The sequence below is a fragment of the Nicotiana tabacum genome, chromosome 8 (assembly GCF_000715075.1).
Source record: "Nicotiana tabacum cultivar K326 chromosome 8, ASM71507v2, whole genome shotgun sequence".
Lineage (NCBI taxonomy): Eukaryota > Viridiplantae > Streptophyta > Magnoliopsida > Solanales > Solanaceae > Nicotiana > Nicotiana tabacum.
In genome coordinates, this window is record NC_134087.1 from 64,834,896 (window position 1) to 64,851,978 (window position 17,083).

The window sequence follows — 17,083 nt, forward strand, 5'->3', positions numbered from 1 at the left end:
TATTGCAATTAAGTGCAATTTAGCTTAAAAATACTAAATAAATTTGTAAAAATATGAAAAAATTACATTAGCTATATTTTAGCATAAATATAAAATTCTAAAAAATTAATTACCAAAATAATAATTTTGGAAATAATTATTGGGCTTTTATGGATAAAAAAGGGAAATAAATTGGTTTAAAACATTTAAAAGTTATGGAAAAATAATAAAACACTTGAATATGCTTACATATGAATATATATGCCATTTTGAAGTTATTTTGCATATTGAAAATATATAGGGAAAAAATTGGGTATCAACATCGCTCATGAATAGAAACTATCCTAGTCAGCAACTGAACTGTCTCCCTCATCCCCTGCTCCTCAATCTATGATGGGGGAACAACAGGGGCTGGAGGTCCTGTGTCTCTAGCTGCCTCAGGTACTAATGGGACTGGTGAGGCTGGGGGTATTGCATCTCCCTGAGCTCCAACAAGTGTTGGGGAAGCTGAAACTAGGGGTACTAGAGACTCACTGTGTGCCTCTAAGGGTAATCTATCCCTCTGACCTGGTGGGGAACGACTGGTACCTTCCCCCGGATCCATACATATCTCTCGTTGTTCCATATCCTAAGCGTAGGTAGCATGTTTGATAAGAAACACAAAGCACGATTTAGAATTTATATGTTCTTATAACTTCGCTCTATAGCACGATCTATTAATTGAAAGAAACGTAACCATTCCTAAATGCCTCATAGCCTCCTGATTATAGGTGTGGTGCACAACACACCCATAAGTAAGACTCTACTAGACACGGCTTGTGGACTCCCTAGGATACGACCTGCTCTGATACCAAGTTTGTCACATCCCAAACTAGGGGAGGCACGACTGGTACTCAATATTGTATTTGATCGAGTTAGCCACTAAACATACTAGTTAACTAAACTGGGGGCCCAACAGATTGGGCATCACAACATCTGAAATACTAAGCCTGGACCATTAAGGTCATGACCTGAATAACAATAAGTCATATAAACAAAGGTAGACGAGCCAAAATAATAAAGTACTAGCTGTCCGACGAGGCCGCAATTGGAAACATACATGCCTACACGCATATATATACATGCCAAGCCTATGGGCTGGAGATTGAAAGCTGCAAAAAGAAACCCAGAATATTGTGTCCACAATAGCCTCTAAGAGTGTCATAAGCACTGTTGGGACAAGGCCCCGACTAGACCCAAACTGTACAAAAAAAGTAACCATCCTATGAAAGCTCCAGGAAGAGGTGGAGCTTACCAACTCACAGTTGAAATCTGAAATCCTAGCAGAGGGGTTGATCAGAGTCCCTACCTAGACCTGCACGCACGAAACAAAAATGCAGTGTCCCCAGGAAACGGGACATTGGTACGAATAAAAATGTACTGGTATGTAAGGCAGAAAGTAGAATCATACATAGCTGATGTAAAAAGGTAATAGAGATACCACCTGACACTGAACCTCTGATAGCCTCCATGGCCGATATCCGACCTCATAGTAATCAAATATGCATGGTATGCTCGTGTAATCATATGTCGTGAATACATATATATTGATGCAAATGCATGACATACCCAACCAAATGCTAGCAATGGCGGTCTCTCTCGGTAGCTAACCGGTATCATATTGCCAACCTATGGCCATCTGTACAATATATATAGTTTTTCGGGCAAATAGGCCCCTTACCTCCGATTATAGCTCGATGTCCATGCATAATATGCCATGTATGATATGAACTTTGAATGCACATAATAGGCCATAAAAAGAACTTAGCCAATCTTGGCTAATTGGTACTCTTATTCTCATAATCTCATAATCACCTTCGTATCTCATACAATTGTCTCATGGAACCTTATATGTTTTTTTTTGAATAAGCTTGAAAACTTAACTCGACTATTAGAAAGATAACTTAACTTTGAAGATGTTCATAAAAAGCTTAAGGTGCTTCACTTAGTCCTTATACCTGATGATATTTAGTAAAAGAAAGTATTTCAAAAATCAAGTGTTTTAGTAGTTTAAACATAAAAATTATATTTGAGATTTTTGAAAATCGACGTGTCACTTTAGAGATTTTAAAATATACTTTAACAAGGAAGAAGGACTGATCGCAAATACTAAATGCCTTTATTTGTTTTAGTCACACAACCCAAAGTCGAATAAGAATTCATATATATAGACATATAGTTAAGAAAGCCGACAAAATGACATATATAGATGTTGAATACCCTATTTAACCGAATGAGTGGATTATCAACCTAATAGCATCATGAAAATACTTCAGATACGATCCCAATGCCTTTTATAGAAGGTCTTTCTAGCAATAGAATAGTAAACTATCACATTTGACGTCTTAGGAATTTCCCAGAATTCGTACTAAAAGGAAGGACAGAGCTTAGCCTTAACATACCTTTCCCACGAACGTCTGAATGCCTGTAGTTCCTTAACGAAAGTTGTTTCTTACGTTCTAATCTTCGCAAACACTATATATATGCAGCTTATACGCACCTATAAACAGTTCATAATTGAGTTTAAATCGGCAGATTTGCCATATGACCCTAACTTGACGAAACGTCCGTAGAACATTGTAAAAACGATCATAAAAGAGTCCCAAGATGAATATGTTGGCAAACCAAGTATAAATCCTGAAGAACCATTAAGAAAAACAAATTCCTATCTTCCAAGAATAGCTCCAAACACAGCTACTAGAAGGGGAAAACGATTGCAAAGCGTAGAGATTGTATTTCTAGGCATGGGGCAAACTTTAATGATAGAAATCGTTAAAAACGCACCTTAATCACTCAAGAACACCATGGAACCTTCTCTTCAGCTTGATCACTGTTTTGGGACTAAAATGAGATGTTTTGAGGTCTTAAAAGTCGAATTTGCCGACTTATACCACTTGTTTAACCCGACCCGGTTCACAACCCGGTTTCAGCCCGGACAGTCCTCGGTAAAATAGTCAAAACATTTTACTCCGATGTCGGTTTGATGTGAAGTATCTTTGGTTGCGAACTAAACTAGTAGATTTTCGATTCAGTAGGTTGTCGATCCCATAACGCTTTATATATTGGGAGAAATGGTCTGATACATTTGACCCAAAGTTTAGAAAATTTATTAGAGAAATTTACGATAACTTTTGCCGACCTTTATTTCGCAACTTGCTTGACTCCAAAACTTAACATGTGACCAACGTGATATTATTATACCTCATAACACATTATTCTTAGCATATTAGATACTCTTAGTCTTATCCCACAGGTGCAACTTAACTTAAACATTCCGAACGCGCGGGGTGCTTCCCGAGCCATTTCTTTAACCATGAACCTTTGTTTAAGGGATTCCTTTGACCTAAAGCTTTAGTTTAGTTCCTTGATATTAACACACATTTTCAGTCTTATTCTCCCAATGTGATATACCCAATCATATATACCTAATATAACCACGCCACGTTACGTATATTACGTAAGAGAAGAGAGAAAAAAACATATGGGGTCTCATACATTAAGCCTCCCCAAGTCATAGCTCCACTTTGCGAACGCGAGACCCCACTCGCGAGCGCAAAGAAGGAAACCAGAACTAGGCTGCTGCAAATATTTTGCAATTTCTCTAAGTTCCAAAATGACCGTTGAGCATCCCAAACACACCTGAGGCCCCCGGAACCTCAACCAAACATGCCAACCAACCCTAAAACATCATTCAAACTTGTTCAAATCTTCGGAACGCTCAAAACAACATCAAAACGCTAATTTAACATCGGATTCAAGTCTAAAAACTCCAAAAACTCTCAAATTACGCTTTCGATCAAAAGGTTTATCAAATCTCGTCCGAATGACCTGAAATTTTGCAAACACGTCACATTTAATACTACAGAGCTACTCAAACTTCCGGAATTTTATTCCGACCCTTAGATCAAAATATCACTATCGAACCGGAAACATCAAAAAATTTAACTTTTAACATTTCAAGCCTAAATTAGCTACGGACCTCCAAAACACAATCCGAACGCGCCCCTAAGCCCGAAATCACCCAATAGAGCTAACGGAATGGACAAAATTCCATTCCGAGGTCGTCTTCACACTTCTCCAACTACGGTCCAAATTCTAAAGCTTAAGCTCTCATTTAGGGACTAAGTGTCCCAAAACACTCCGAAACTCAAAACCAAATATCCCGATGAAACAAAATAGCAGAAACAAACACGGGAAAAGCAATTAATAAGGGACCAGGGCATTAATTCTTATAACAACCGGTCGGGTCGTTACATCCTCCCACACTTAGACATTCGTTCGTCCTCGAACGAGCATAGAGACATACCTGAAGTAGTGAAAAGATGAGGGTAACGGTTGCGCATATCCTGCTCGATTTCCCAGGTCGCATCCTCGACCGGCTGACCCCACCACTGAACCTTCACTGATGCAATGTTCTTTTATCTCAGCTTTCGAACCTGCCTATCCAATATTGCCACTGGCTCCTCAATATAAGATAGATCCTTGTCCAATTGAACTGAACTGAAATCCAACACGTGTGACGAATCAGTGTGATACCTCCGGAGCATCAAAACATGAAATACTAGATGAACCCCTGCCAAGCTGGGAAGCAAGGCGGAGTTCATAAGCAACCTCCCCAACAAGCCTCAATATCTCAAAAGGGCCAATAAACCTCGGACTCAACTTCCCTTTCTTTCCAAATCTTATAACTTCCTTCATAGGTGAAACCCGAAGCAGAACCCGCTCTCCAACCATATAGGAAATATCATGAACCTTTCGGTCCGTGTAACTCTTCTGTCTGGACTAGGCTGTATGGAGTCTATCCTGAATCACCTTAACCTTCTCCCAAGCATCCTGGACCAAGTCTGTGCCTAATAATCTAGCCTCACCCGACTCAAACCAACTCACTAGAGATCTACACCTCCTACCATATAAAGCCTCATATGGTGCCATCTAAATGCTGAACTGATAGCTGCTGTTGTAGGCAAACTCTGCCAATGGCAAGAACTGATCCCAAGACCCTCCAAACTCAATCACACACGTACGGAGCATATCCTCAAGAATCTAAATAGTGTGCTCGAACTATCCGTCCATCTGAGGGTGAAATGTTGTACTCAACTCCACCCGAGTACCCAACTCATGATGTACGGCCCTCCAGAACCGTGATGTGAACTGAGTACCTCTATCTGCAATGATGAAAACTGGAATACCATGTAGACGAACAATCTCCCGGATATAAATCTCTGCTAGACGCTCCGAAGATAGGTAGTACAAACAGGAATGAAATGTGCGGACTTGGTCAGCCGATCCACAATCACCCAAATGACATCAAACTTCCTCAAAGTCCATGGGAGCCCTACTACAAAGTCCATGGTGATCCGCTCTCACTTCAACTCCGAAATCTCTATCTATTGAAGCAACCCACCCGATCTCTGGTGCTCATACTTCACCTGCTGACAATTGAGGCACTAAGCTACAAACCCAACTATATCTTTCTTCATCCGCCTCAAACAATAGTGCTGCCTCAAATCATGGTACATCTCCGCGGCACTCGAATGAATGGAATTCCGCAAACTATGGGCCTCCTCTAGAATTAACTCCCGAAGCCCATCAACATTGGGTACACAAATCTGATCCTGCATCCTCAATGCCCCATCATCACCAATAGTCACGTCTCTAGCATCACCATGCTGAACCTTGTCCTTGAGGACAAGCAAATGAGGGTCATCAAACTAACGCTCCCTGATACGATCAAATAAGGAAGACCGATAAACCACGCAAGCTGGAACTCGACTAGGCTCCGAAAGATCCAATCTCACAAACTGGTTGGCCAAGGCCTGAACATCCATCGCCATGGGCCTCTCCACTGCTGGTAAATAAGCTAAACTCCCCAAACTCTCTGCCCGTCGACTCAAAGCATCGGCCACCACATTGGCCTTGCCTGGGTGATATAAAATAGTGATATCATAGTGCTTCAGCAACTCTAACCACCTCCTTTGGCGCAAATTTTGATACTTTTGCTTGAACAGGTGCTGCAAGCTACGATGATCAATATAAATCTCACAAGAAACACCATACAAATAATGGTGCCAGATCTTCAAGGCGTGACCAATAGCAACTAGCTCGAGATCATAGACAAGATAATTCTTCTCATGTACTTTCAACTGTCTGGACTCATAGGCAATCACCCTACCGTCCTGCATCAATACCGCTCCAAGGCCAATCCTCGAGGCATCACAATAGACGGTATAAGACCCCGAACCTGTAGGAAATATCAAAACAGGGCTTGTAGTCAAAGTTGTCTTGAGCTTCTGAAAGCTCACCTTACACTCTTCCATCCACTAGAATGGAGCACCCTTCTAGGTTAGCTTGGTTATAGGGGCTACGATCGATGATAACCCCTCAACAAAACGACGGTAATAACTCGCCAAGCCAAGAAAACTACGGATCTTTTTAACTGAACATGGTCTGGGTCAACTCTGCACTGCTTCCACTTTCTTCGGATCCACTTGAATACTCTCACTCAATACCACGTGGCCTAAGAATGCAACGGAATCCAACCAAAACTCACATTTTGAGAACTTAGCATATAACTTCTTTTCCCTCAGAGTATTGAGGACTGTCCTCAGGTGTTGCTCATGATCTTCCTAACTCCGGGAATACACCAGAATATCATCAATAAAGACAATGACGAACGAGTAAAGATATGGTCGAAACACACTGTGCATCAAATGCATAAAGGCTGTTGGGGAATTGGTCAGCCCAAATGACATAACAAGGAACTCGTAATGACCATACCAAGTCCTAAAATCAGTCTTCGGAATATCTGGCTCCCGAATCTTCAACTGATGGTAACCTGAGTGCAAGTCAATCTTAGAAAACACCTGTGTGCCCTGAAGCTGGTCAAACAGATCATTAATACGAGGCAAAGGATAATGGTTCTTCACTGTAACTTTGTTCAACTGGCGATAATTAATACACATACGCATAGAACAATCCTTTTTTTTCACAAACAAGACAGGATCACCCCAAGGTGATACACTAGGCCGAATAAAACCTTTATCAAGCAATTCTTGTACCTGATCCTTCAACTCCTTCAACTTAGGAGGGTCCATACGATACGGAGGGATAGAAATGGGCTGAGTGCCCGACAACAGATCAATGCCAAAATCAATATCTCCATCGGGCGGCATGCCCGCAAGATCAACTGGAAACATATTGAGAAAATCCTGTACTACTGGGACTGAATCAACTGTAGAGGTATCAACACTAACATCCCTCACATAAGCTAGATACGCGTCACACCCCTTCTCAACCATTCGCTGAGCTTTAAGGAACGAAATAACTCTATTTGGAGTGTGATCTAAGGCACCCCTCCACTCAACACGCGGTACACCTGGCATAGCTAGCATCACGGGTTTGGTGTGACAATCAAGAATAACATAATGGGGCAACAACCAGTCCATGCCCAAGATAATATCAAAATCTACCATGCTGAGCAATAATAAATCGGCTCTGGTCTCAAAACTACTAAGAGCAACCAAACATGACCGATAAACACGGTCCACAACAAGAGAATCTCCCACAGGAGTAGAAACATAAATAGGGGAACTCAAGTAATCCTAAGGTACACCCAAATGCAGAGAAAAATAAGAAGACACATAAGAGTAAGTGGAGCCTGCATCGGAGGCAACAGCCTCGGTGCAGGCAAGAAGGGCATAGTATCGGCCATGGCCTCCCCCTCTAGGACGACCTCTACCTCCCTGACCTCCACCTCTAGATGGTTGAGCAGGTGGGGTAGCAACTGGAGCTATAACCATAGCTTGAGAACTCTGCGGGGCACGTTGTGGCTGAGAAGTCTGTGGAGGTGCACCCCTCCTAAGTCTGGGGCAATCCCTCACCATATGGTGTGTGTCACCATACTCAAAACAAGCTCTGGGAGGATGTGGCAGTTGTGACTGGCTCGGGCCAGGTTTGCTGGACTGACCACTGAAAGCACCCCGTATAGGAGGTGTACTAGATACTAGAGGTGCATAATAAAGTCCCTAAGTCCTAGGAGGAGCTGGAATACCACTGGCTGCTGGAAGAGCTAAATGAACTGGGCTACTCATATAACCCCTACCATGATGACCTGCACTTGGGGCACGGGCCCAAAATAATGGCCCAACTCTCGAGATCTCTTGGCCTCCCTATCCTCTCTCTATAGCATGCATACCCTCTATCTTCCTAGCAATTCTCACCACCTGCTGATAAGAAATATCCATCTCCAACTCACGAGCCATGCTAGACCTGATGCTGGGAATAAGACCCTCAATAAACTGGCGAACCTTCTCACGAACAGTAGAAACCAAGGTTGGTCAATGTCTAGCTAGGCTGGTGACGGATAGCATACTCCGAGACAGTTATAGTACCCTAGCGCAAATGCTCAAACTCTGCGCGCCATACGTCCCTGAGGCTCTGAGGAACAATCTCTCTCAAGAACATATTTGAAAAACTAAGTCCAAATCAGTGAAGTTGCCTCATCCAAACTATCTAACTCATAGGTGCACCACCACTCATAGGCGGCTCCTCAAAGCTGGAAGGCAGTGAAAGAAACCCCACTCGATCCTGATATACATATAGTGTGGAGGATACGGTGACACTCCTCCAGAAATCCTAAGGCATTATCTGAAGCTAGGACGGCAGGTGGTACAGGAATAATCTCTGGGACTTGATCAACATGCACTCGCTGCTCAGAAGTGCTGGCAGCGGGAGTCTGTGTTCCTCCCCCGGCATAAGATATAGCTGCAGCAAGGGGAAGCAACCCTGCCTGAGCTACAGTGGTGTACATGCTCATGAACTACGCAAGAGTCTTTTGAAGAGCTGGAGTAGTAGTACCTGTAGGCGTATCAGGTGCTTGGACTCTGGCTAGAACTGCTGGTGGTATCTCGGTGGTAGCTCGTGCAGGTGCTCTGGCTGAACCACGTGCGCGTCCTCGGCCTCTACCCTGACCCCGACCTCTGACGGCTCCAGTAGGGTGCGCGGGTGCCTGATCATATCTGGTAGCATGTGTCCTCACCATCTGTGAGAGAATAGAAGACAGAAGTTTAGAATTGTGATGTCAAAATCTCGCACGACAAGGAAATCAAATGAAGTGGAATTTTCCTAACAGTTACATAGCCTCTCGCAGATAAGTACAGACGTCTCCGTACCGATCCGCAAGACTCTAATAATTCGGCTTGTGATTCATGACTCCTATGAACCTAGAGCTCTGATACCAACTTGTCACGACCCCAATTCACCCTCCGTGAACTATCGTGACGGCACCTACTCTACGACTAGGTAAGCCTAACAAATGCAGAAAAATAAATAATTTACGGAAAGAAAATAATATATAACCACGATAACAAAGTGAAATACTTTTTAAGATGCCTCCTGGCATATAACAGTACAAGAATCTCAACTAACACTCCAAAAATACAGAACCCCATAAATCACAAGCTAAGAGATACATAAGAATCTCTAACTCCATAAATGTCTAACAAAAAGGAAATAATGAAGGGATATACTATTACAGAAGATAGAAAGGGACTCCTCGGTCTACGGACGCGGCAGATATACGTTAAAGCCTCTACCGAAGTGCCTTGCCTCAAGGATGATAAGACTGAGTGGAAGTACCTGGATCTGCACATGGAAAACATATGTAGAAAATTCATGAGTACACCACATCGGTACTTAGTAAGTGCCAAGCCTAACCTCGGTCAGGTAGTGACGAGGAAAGTCAGGGCCCTATTGAGGTTAAATGAAATACAAGGTATAAAAGTGTAAAAATAAGACAGTATAATAAGTGCAACAATAAGGAGTAGCACAGAATGGAAAGAACATCATCAACTACTACAGAGGCAAAGTAAACACAGAGAGAAATACAGCTCAACAAAGAAATAACAATCGGGGATCTCCTTGGATACCTTCATATTGTCCCAAATATAAATATCTAGTGGATATCCCAGGATACCGTCCCGTAGTCCAACTCATAATGCGAGGGGATCTCCCGGAATACCGATCCGTAGTCCCAAATGTAAATACTCAATGCAGGGGAAATCTACCGGGTGCAGTCCCGTAGTTCCAATGTAAATGTGCAGGGGGATCTCCCAGAATACCGTTCCATAGTCCCAAAGTAAACATACAAGGGGATCTCCTGAGATACCGTCCTGTAGTTCCAAAGTAAACACACAGCAACAACAAGAAGAATACACAGTTCAATTAAAATTCCATATCAAGGTAAAACATGTATTTCTAACCTAGCATGCTGCACGTAATTCAAATAAGGCAATTTGAGCTAGTAAGGCAATTAAGTCAATTAGACACGCTTTCCTAAGCTAACAACATGTTTAAATTGCAAGTAGTATAAATAGGAAAAGAAACATACTTGTAATTACTTAATGAAAACCGGATTTTCAACAATTAGCACAGGTACGCACTCGTTACCTCACGTACAAGGCATTTCAAGTATCAATAATACCAAATCCTAAGGGGAGTTTCCCCACACAAGGTTAGGCAAGCCACTTACCTAGAACCGGCTCAAAATCAACCTGAAACCACATTCTTGCCATGAGTACTCGACTCCAAATGGCCCAAATCTATTCAATTCAATTGCATAATGTAAATAACACTTCAAGTAACTGATTCTACAAACAAATTCTAAGCTAATACGCATAATTAGGAAAATGACCAAAATGCCCCTCGGGCCCACATCTCGGAATCAGGTAAAATTTATATTTTTAGAATTCTCATACTCTCACGAGTCTAACCATACAAAAATTATCTAAATCCAATGTCAAATCCCCAATCAAAACTCGAATTTTTGGTCTAAGAACTTTCTCCCAATTTTCGTACAAATTCCGAAATTAAATGATGAATTCATGTTTAGATTAATAGGTTACAAGCAAAAAGGAGTTAAGAATTGTTACCCAATTGATATCTTTGAAAATCCCTCAAAACCTCGCTCAAATTCGAGCTCCCAAGCTCTAGTTTTCACAAAAAGAGCTAAACCCTCGATTTTGAACTTAAACATTCTGCCCAAGTATTTCCTTCTTCGAGAACGCGGAAGGACCCTCACGTTCGCGAAGCACAACTTCTCTTGGCCCAGCTTTCCTTCATCGTGAATGCGATGCCCTGATCGCAAACGCGGTGCACAATCTCCTCCTCCTACGTGAACGTGGGAACACTATCACGAACGCCTAGGTATAAGACCTCCCAGCTTCGCGAACGCGGGAGCAACTTCGCGAACGCGAAGCATTAAGCCTCCCCTAGCCCCAGCTCCTCTTCACGAACGCGAGACCCCACTCACGAATGCGAAGAAGGAAACCGGAACTGGGCTGCTGCAAATTCTCTACAATTTCTCTAAGTTCCAAAACGACCCGTTGAGCATCCAAAACACACACGAGGCCCCCGAAACCTTAACCAAACATTCCAACCAATCCTAAAACATCATTCAAACTTGTTAAAGTCTTTGGAACGCTCAAAACAGTATCAAAACGCCAATTTAACATCAAATTCAAGCCTAAGAACTCCAAAAACTCACAAATTACGCTTTCAATCAAAAAGTCTATCAAACCTCGTCCGAATGACCTGAAATTTTGCAAGCACGGCACATTCAACACTACAGAGCTACTCCAACTTTCAGAATTCAATTCTAGCCCTTAGATCAAAATCTCACAACCGAACCGGAAACTTCAAAAATTCAACTTTCTGCATTTCAAGCCTAAATTAGCTATGGACCTCCAAAACACAATCCAAACATGACCCTAAGCCCGAAATCACCCAACGGAGCTAACAGAACTGACAAAATTCCATTCTGAGATCGTCTTCACACTACTCCAACTACGGTACAAATACTAAAGCTTAAGCTTTCATTTAGGGGCTAAGTGTCCCAAAACACTCTAAAACTCAAAACCAAACATCCCGGCAAAACAAAATAACAGAAACAAACACGGGGAAAGCAGTTAATAGACGATCGGGGTGTTAATTCTTAAAATGACCGGCCGAGTTGTTACAATGCTATAACTGGCCTTATCAATTATGTTTAGGCTTGGGGAAGGTGCAGGATTTATGCTTCGTATAGATGTGAGTTACATGGAAAGTGATTCGGCCGGGTGCTTCATTGAGAGGGTGTTCATGTGCTTGAAGAGCCTTGGGTTTGATTATATTCGGGACCAAGCCAGAGTGGGTGACTCTCAGCAACAGTCCTAGAAAATTCAAAGGTTAAAATACGGTTCCTAAGAATTTCAATCCCACGGTATGGTTAAGAATCGAACTTTGGCAGCGGATTATGAAAAGAGGCTTGGAATGTTCTATGATATCTTCGGCTTGCAGTGTAGCATTTGGAGGAGTGAGAGAAATGACTTTGAATTCGTAGAGGAATTATCATAATGGGTGTATCATTTGAGGATGCGAACATGCGTGCAAGGAGGGTATGAGATGGTTCATGGGTTTTGAGACAACGTGGTCTCGTGAAATGAGGTCACTCAGGGAGAGTGCGGATATGGACTCGTGATGTTTTGAATGGAGTTATTATTATTTCTAAGGCAATTTAAGAATAAATTAGGAGAAGACAGGTCGGCTAGCAATGGTTGAATTGGCATGACAGTGGCAATGATTAGTTCCCTCAGTGTGTTAAGTTATTCATGTGATTTGTGGCAGTACATGCGAGGCTTGACGGCCGCCGTAATTGATTTTATTTGGAGGTATTCAAGTATTATGTCATTTATGTGTAGCTGGATTCCGGAAGGATCATGGTGGTTTAGACTATTGCCTGAGGATTATATTTTCTATGGTTATAAGAATTCAGTCACGTGTTGCTATGGTTCTCCTGAAATGAGTTAAGTGAAAGGTTTCTATATAATGATGTTTAATCTATTAGTGGTTCAGGAGTTATGATGAAATTCTTATATTGTTGCGTATGGGCAGGATGGTGCTGTGAGCGGCATGAAATTTGGAAATTGAGGATCAAGATTGTGGTTCAGTGTTGACAAGGATGTCACGAGCTCGGATGAGCAAGAAAGGATTCAGATGGTTAGAATAAACTGGTATTGTTCTTGGCTTCACCTGAGATTGGTGTTTTGTATATATGGATTTGTATACTGATTACAAATCTCATTTTGATTCATAGCGTTGGTGTGGCCGGTGGTATGGGTGTTCAGACTTGTTACCCGGTGCGGAAAGTCGTGGAAGCATGTCCTATGGGAAGATTGTATAAATGTGACATGTAGTCACTTGATTGATTGAAGATTTAAACCAATTATGAGTATGGTGGTAATATCGCTAATTTGAAAATTTATGCCTGGATGGCGCTTGATTCATTTGGTTGTGAATTGTGGAAGTTTGTTCCGGTTATGATGGTTGTTCTTGTGTATTGTGGGAAAAAGGGGTTATTATGGACCGTTGAAATGATATTAGCCTAGTATGGTGCGATTAGAATTGGCTTGAGGTCCGTGGATGAATTTAAATATGAATATGAGCTATATATCAGGTTGGATGTGTTCATTTCAGCATAGCGCTTCTTATGGAGGAGTATTCAGGCGTTGGATGTTATTTCATCATTGGCTATTTCATTTAATACTATCGTGCCGTGTGAGTTGTGAAACGGCTTGATAAATTTCTTATGTGCTTAGGCTCCGCGTAGGGATAGTATTATGCACTTAGTGTTCTCGTGGTCGATATTCGAGTATTTTGTAGTAATGAGCATTCTAGCTCGGTAAGTATCTCCTTATATGAATTTTATGTGTGGATCGAGTGGCATGCCGCCACGGGTATGTTGTTTGGATCGGGTTGCACGCCGCAATAATGTGATGCTGAGTACAGTCCCCTATATCTATTTTTGTGTATTTTGTTTCCCATTTTCCGAGGAAGGTTCATAACACCTTTTCGGTTGCCTAGTTAGTTATGTGGGTTGCCTAGTCCCTTCCGGGGTTTATTTCCTTATGTATCACATTCGAGTTTGTAGCTTATTGGCACATTGTGGCATCACATGAGACTTTTGGCAACGTCTGAGGTGGTTTATTGCCTAAACAACTTATATTGGGTGAGACGAGATTTATTGGATCTGGGATCGGTATGATCGGATTATATGAAGTATATTAGAGAGCAAATACCATTATTTGGTTCATAATGGGGTAATGATTCTAGTCAAAGGAAGAGATTCAATGATTTTTTGACTTTGTAGTTGGTTGTGAATTTCTACAAATCTCTTCCGTCGTGGCAGTATTGCAAGAGTAGGAACAAGATTTATATATGCCATGAGCTGCATTATGAGCATCAAATTCGTGGGATTTCAGCTATTGTTATTAGAGGATGTTATTATGGTCATGTGAGTTATGCAGTGCATCGTGTGAATTCAGCAAAGGTATGTAATTATGTATCGGTGCATCGTGTAGTGATTGATATAGTGTTCGTATGATGGAAACAGGCCTGGTAGAGAATTCCGGATCTTGGAATTTGGCTCTAAGGCTATTTTGACTAAACAAAAATGGAATCTTTAGATTTGCTCGAGCAAATGTACTCAGCTGAGTTGAGTTGTGGTAGCACAGGTGCACCAGGTGTTAAATAGTGATTTCAGACAGCTCCAGAGCAGTTCTTAGCACGTTCGAGGACGAATGTTTGTTTAAGTGGGAGAGAATGTAATGACCTGACCGGTTGTTTTGAGCTCTAGCATGTCGTTCGACAGTTTGAGGTCATGAGCAACTTCACTTTAGTTATTATGACTTGTATGCATGGTTGGAAACTGGAATTACGGAAGTCCAAAGTTGATTTGGAAAGAGAATTCTCATTTTGGAAGCTTTAAGTTGGAATAATTGACTAAGGTTGGATTTTTGAGTAAATGATCTCGGAATAGGGATTTGAAGGTTCCAGCAGTTTCGTATGATGATTTCGGATGTTCGGATTGGATTTTGGATGACCCGGCAGAGTTTCGGCGTCTATTGTGGAAGTTAGCATTTTGAAAGAAATTCATAAATTTGGATTGAAGTGCATTTCAATGTTATCGATGTCCATTTGGGATTCCGAGTCTGGGAATAGCTCCGTATGGTGATTCTGCTATTGGGAGCGCTTCCGGATGTGGATTTGGATGTTGGTAGGTGATTTCGGAGTCGTTTGTTAAAGTTAGAAATTTGAAGATTTTTGAGATGTTTGACCAAGAGTGGACTTTTTGATATCAAGGTCAGATTCCAATTTCAGAAGTTGGAGTAGGTCCGTAATGTCAAATGTGACATATGCGCAAAATTTGAGGTCAACCTGACGTGATTTGATAGGTTTCGGCATCGAATGTAGAAGTTTGAAATTCTAAAGTTCATTAAGTTTGAATTGGAGTGTGATTCATGATTTTAGCATTGTTTGATGTTATTTGAGGCCTTGAGCAGGTTAGTGTTATGTTATGGGACTGGTTTGTGTGATTGGACAGGGTCTTGGGGCCTCGGGGTATGTTTTGGGGTGGTTTCCGGACCAAATTGGGTGATTTGTCGCCGTATCTGGTTTCCTTCTTCGCGAACGCGAAGCAGTCCTGCGTTCGCGAGAGTTACTTTTAGGCAGCTGGGATTTGTCCTTCGCGAACGCGAGGCAATGGACGCGAACGCAAAGCAGGAGCTGGGTAAGCCTTCGCAAATACGGCCAAGACTACGCGAACGCAAAGAGGGAAGGAGGCCTCGAGGACCTAGAGCCGTTTGCCTTTGCGAACGCGGAGATCCGAACCCGCGAAGCAGGGGAGACTGAGAGCCTTCGCGAACGCAAGGCTATGATCGCGATCGCGATCGCGAAGATGGGTAGTGCTGGGTAGTGTTATTTTAAAGACGGGATTTTGCCATTTTTCCTCCATATTTCAATTGGTTGGGTGATTTTGGAGCACCTGAAGGGGAGATTTTCGTCATCTATATCAAGGTAAGTGATTCCTACCTTTTACAAGTTAAAATACATGGTTTGTATAAGGATTTGAACATGGAAAATTGTAGAAATTGTGGCGTTTTGGTAGAAACCTAAAAATGGATATTTTTAGATTTTGACCACGAATTTGGGAATGGAATTGAGAATAAATTATATATTCGAGTTCGTGGGGTTATGAGTAAAGTTTATCTTCGAAAAATTTCAGAATTCGGGCACGTGGGCCCGAGGGTGATTTTTATCGACTTTTCAAGCGGGGTTGGAAATTTGTTTAAATCGAATTGGTATAAGTATTAGAGTATATTTTCATGGGTTTGCCCATTATTTGGCTAATTTTGAAGTGTTGGGCATCGATTTGAGGTGTTAGAGTGGCATTGGAGCCTGTTATGGAACTTCAGAGCGAGGTAAATCTCATTCCTAACCTTGTAAGAGAGAATTAATCCCATAGGTGAACTGAATTATTGCATGCTTCTATTTGTGGGGGCTACGTATGCACGAGGTGACGAGAATCCGTACGTAGCTACTGACTATGCCTATGTCCTGGTAGTTTTAGGTTTACATCATGCCTTGTTGATATTGTTATTGATTTATGTTTATTGTTTGCCTTGAGAGGGAGCGGAAATGAGTTTGTTTATTAAATGTTTTGAAAGTAGTTGAAATTGAAGAATTTAAGATTTAAAAGGTTTCGTTTGAACTTCGTAATTAAAGAATTGAGGAATATTATAATAGCTTAAAAATCTATGTGTAACCGTGTCGCATGTATGTTTCGCGAGCATGGTAATTTCCTTAAAAAGCTACAAGCTGAATTTTCTTTATTTTGAAAAGAATCAAGAAAGAGATATGGTTTTAATATTAAATTTATATTTGACCGCGTCGCATGTATGATTCGCGAGCGGGGTATTTCCTATTACTACTCTTATGGGATCGGGTCGTTCACCTCGGTAGGTTAATAGATGCATCTATGGTTCGCGTTGTTCGACCCTCAGCAGTGTACAATTTACTTTTATATTGGATCGGGTCGTACGCCTCGGCATTTCATATATATATATATATATATATTATCCTCATGGAATCGTGCGTAATATTTGGCAAGAAGCCAATGTATCTGAGCATTTTTCCCCTGACTTGAATTATGACAATCTCTTTGATGAAATCCACTATATCTATGTATATGCTC